The following is a 4,115-nucleotide window of genomic DNA, read 5'->3' as shown; positions in this document are numbered from 1 at the left end:
CCTGCACCTCATCGTCCTTGCGGATAGGGATGGAGCGTACGTTGTATTTGTGACGCAGCTCCGAAGTAGGAGGTCGCAGTCGACCTGCACCTCGTCGTCCTTGCGTATAGGGATGGGTTTCGAACTAAGGCGAGTACTGGACTGCAGCTAAGCCCCCGAGTGAGAGGGTTGCTCACCACTCGGAAGGATTTTTCAACCTTAGGCGAGCACTGGACTGCAGCTAAGCCCCCGAGTGGGAGGGTTGCTCACCACTCGGTAGGATTTTTCAAACATAGGCGAGTACTGGATTGCAGCTAAGCCCCCGAGTGGGAGGGTTGCTCACCACTCGGTAGGATTTTTCAAACTTAGGCGAGTACTGGACTGTAGCTAAGCCTCCGAGTGGGAGGGTTGCTCATCACTCGGTAGGAATTTTCAAACTTAGGCGAGTACTAGACTACAGCTAAGCCCCCGAGTGAGAGGGTTGCTCATCACTCGGTAGGATTTTTCAAACTTAGGTGAGTACTGGACTGCAGCTAAGCATCCGAGTGAGAGGCTTGCTCACCACTCGGTAGGATTTTTCAAACTTAGGCGAGTACTGGACTGCAGCTAAGCCTCCGAGTGAGAGGCTTGCTCACCACTCGGTAGGATTTTCAAACTTAGGCGAGTACTGGACTGCAGCTAAGCCTCCGAGTGAGAGGCTTGCTCACCACTCGGTAGGATTTTTCAAACTTAGGCGAGTACTGGACTGCAGCTAAGCCCCCGAGTGTGAGGCTTGCTCACCACTCGGTAGGATTTTTCAAACTTAGGCGAGTACTGGACTACAGCTAAGCCCCCGAGTGAGAGGCTTGGCTCACCACTCGGTAGGATTTTCAAACTTAGGCGAGTACTGGACTGCAGCTAAGCCCCCGAGTGGGAGGCTTGCTCACCACTCGGTAGGATTTTTCAAACTTAGGCGAGTACTGGACTGCAGCTAACCCCCCGAGTGGGAGGGTTGCTCACCACTCGGTAGGATTTTTCAAACTTAGGCGAAACGGATTCGCGACTAAGCCCCCGAGTGAGAGGCTTGCTCACCACTCGGTAGGATTTTTCAAACTTAGGCGAAACGGATTCGCGGCTAAGCCCCCGAGTGAGAGGCTTGCTCACCACTCGGTAGGATTTTTCAAACTTAGACGAAACGGTTTCGCGGCTTAGCCCCCGAGTGAGAGGCTTGCTCACCACTCGGTAGGATTTTTCAAACTTAGGCGAAACGGATTCGCGGCTAAGCCTCCGAGTGAGAGGCTTGCTCACCACTCGGTAGGATTTTTCAAACTTAGGCGAAACGGATTTGCGGCAAAGTCACCCACTGGGGGATTTCAGACGCAAACAAAAGCAACAACAATCATTTAAGAAGACTGTAAAAGCTCTTGTCTTTGATAAACAAACTACAAATGTATTTCTTATTATATCTCATCTGAATGAGTACTTAAGTATAAAAGGGGCGGAGCAGCTCCGCGTTCCAACCCCGTGGCTCGTCTTTCTGATGCTCGACATTGTAAAGATGGTATGCTCCATTGTGGAGAACTCTGGTGACAATGAAGGGACCTTCCCAAGCAGGGGCGAGCTTGTGTGGTTTCTGCTGATCCACTCGAAGAACCAAGTCTCCCTCTTGAAAGGCTCGGCCCCTCACATTTTTGGCGTGGAATCGACGCAAGTCTTGTTGATAAATGGTCGACCGGATTAAGGAGATCTCTCTTTCCTCCTCTAGGAGATCGACTGTGTCCTGCCGAGCCTGTTCTGCTTCATTTTCAGAGAAGAGCTCTACTCGGGGTGCATTGTGAAGCAAGTCACTCGGTAGAACAGCTTCAGCTCCATAGACCAAGAAGAATGGAGTTCGGCCAGTCGACCGCTTGGGAGTTGTCCTCAATCCCCAAACAACGGATGGAAGTTCATCGACCCAGGCGCGTGCTGCGTGCTTGAGATCACGCATCAGTCGGGGTTTCAGTCCTTTGAGAATCAAGCCATTTGCTCTTTCTTCTTGTCCATTCAACTGGGGGTGGGCGACTGAAGCATAGTCGACTCATGTGCCTTGGGAAGCGTAGAAGGCTCTGAACTCATCAGAATCGAAGTTCGACCCGTTGTCAGTGATGATGCTGTGCGGAACCCCATATCTGAATGTCAACTCTCTGATGAAGCTGACAGCAGTACTGGCTTCAAGATTCTTGATAGGCTTGGCTTCAATCCATTTGGTAAACTTCTCGACTGCTACAAGCACATGAGTGAAGCCGCTCCTACTAGTCCTCAGCGGTCCAACCATATCCAATCCCCAAACAGCAAAGGGCCAGACGAGTGGAATGGTCTTCAGGGCTGACACAGGCTTGTGAGACATATTGGAGTAAAACTGGCAGCCTTCACATTTGTCAACTATATCTTTTGCCATTTCATTTGATCGCGGCCAATAAAATCCAGCTCGGTATGCTTTGGCCACAATGCTCCGAGAGGACGCATGGTGGCCACAGGTCCCCGAGTGGATATCATTGAGGATCACTCGACCTTCTTCTGGCGTTATGCATTTCTGGCTGACTCCAGTCACACTTTCTCTGAACAACTGTCCTCTTATCACAGTAAAGGCTTTGGACCGACGAACGATCTGTCGAGCCTCCTCTTCATCCTCTGGGAGTTCCTTCCTAAGGATATACGCAATATATGGCACTGTCCAGTCGGGTGTGATGACTAAAACCTCCATGATCAGGTCGACCACGGCTGGGACCTCGACTTCAGTCGGATCTGTAACACTCTTAGGCTGCGGGGGCTCTTCAGTGAAAGGATCTTCTTGAACTGAAGGTGCATGAATGTGTTCCAAAAACACATTGCTGGGAATGGCTTCTCTCTTGGAACCTATCTTCGCCAAATCATCGGCTGCTTGATTTTTCAGTCGGGGTATATGATGGAGCTCTATCCCCTCAAACTTCTTTTCCAACATCCTCACCGCATTGCAGTAACCAGTCATAGCTGGGCTTCTGACATACCACTCCTTCATTATTTGATTGACTACCAAATCTGAGTCACCGTAGACCATGAGGCGACGGACGCCGAGTGAGATGGCCATACGTAACCCATATAAGAGTGCTTCATATTCCGCTTCGTTATTGGAGGAATCAAAGTGAATCTGGAGAACATATCTGAGTTTGTCTCCTCGGGGGGATACCAGTACCACCCCAGCACCAGAACCATTCAGCATCATGGAGCCATCAAAGAACATGGTCCGGTGCTCTAAGTGGACTTGAGTCGGCAGTTGCTGTTCGATCCACTCGGCGAGGAAATCTGCTATTGCTTGCGACTTGATAGCTTTCTTTGCCTCAAACTTGATATCCAAGGGAAGGAGTTCAATCGCCCACTTTGCCACTCGACCAGTTGCATCTCTGTTGTTCAGAATCTCTGATAGTGGAGCGTCGCTGATGACTGTAATAGAGTGGCCGGAGAAATAGTGTGCAACCTTCTTCGTGGTCATATAAATCCCATAAACAAGCTTCTGATAATGTGGATATCTTTGCTTTGATGGAGTCAAAACTTCAGAAACATAATATACTAGACGCTGAACCTTATAGGTTTTTCCTTCTTCTTCCCGCTCGACCATAAGTACTGTACTGACAACTTGTCCAGTGGCTGCAATGTAAAGCGGTAAAGGCTCTTTGCTGATTGGGGCAGCAAGCACCGGCTGGGTGGAAAGCAGGGCTTTGAGCTCTGCAAATGCTGCATCAGCTTCAGGAGTCCACTCGAACTTATCAGACTTCTTCATCAGTCGGTAAAGAGGCAATGCCTTTTCACCGAGGCGAGAAATGAATCGACTTAAGGTGGCCATACAACTTGTAAGCTTCTGGACATCGTGCACACGCACAGGGCGTTTCATTCGGAGAATGGCACCAACTTTCTCTGGGTTAGCGTCGATCCCCCGTTCGGAAATGAGGAAGCCGAGTAATTTTCCGCCCGGAACTCCGAATGTGCACTTTGATGGATTAAGCTTGATATCATACCTTCTGAGGTTGGCAAAAGTTTCAGCAAGGTCAGCCAGCAGGTCGGAACCTTTACGTGACTTGACCACAATGTCATCCATGTATGCTTCCACATTCCGACTGATCTGAGTGAGTAAACACTTCTGA

The sequence above is a fragment of the Triticum aestivum genome, chromosome 7D (assembly GCF_018294505.1).
Source record: "Triticum aestivum cultivar Chinese Spring chromosome 7D, IWGSC CS RefSeq v2.1, whole genome shotgun sequence".
NCBI classification, from domain to species: domain Eukaryota; kingdom Viridiplantae; phylum Streptophyta; class Magnoliopsida; order Poales; family Poaceae; genus Triticum; species Triticum aestivum.
Note: the sequence above shows the minus strand (reverse complement) of the source record.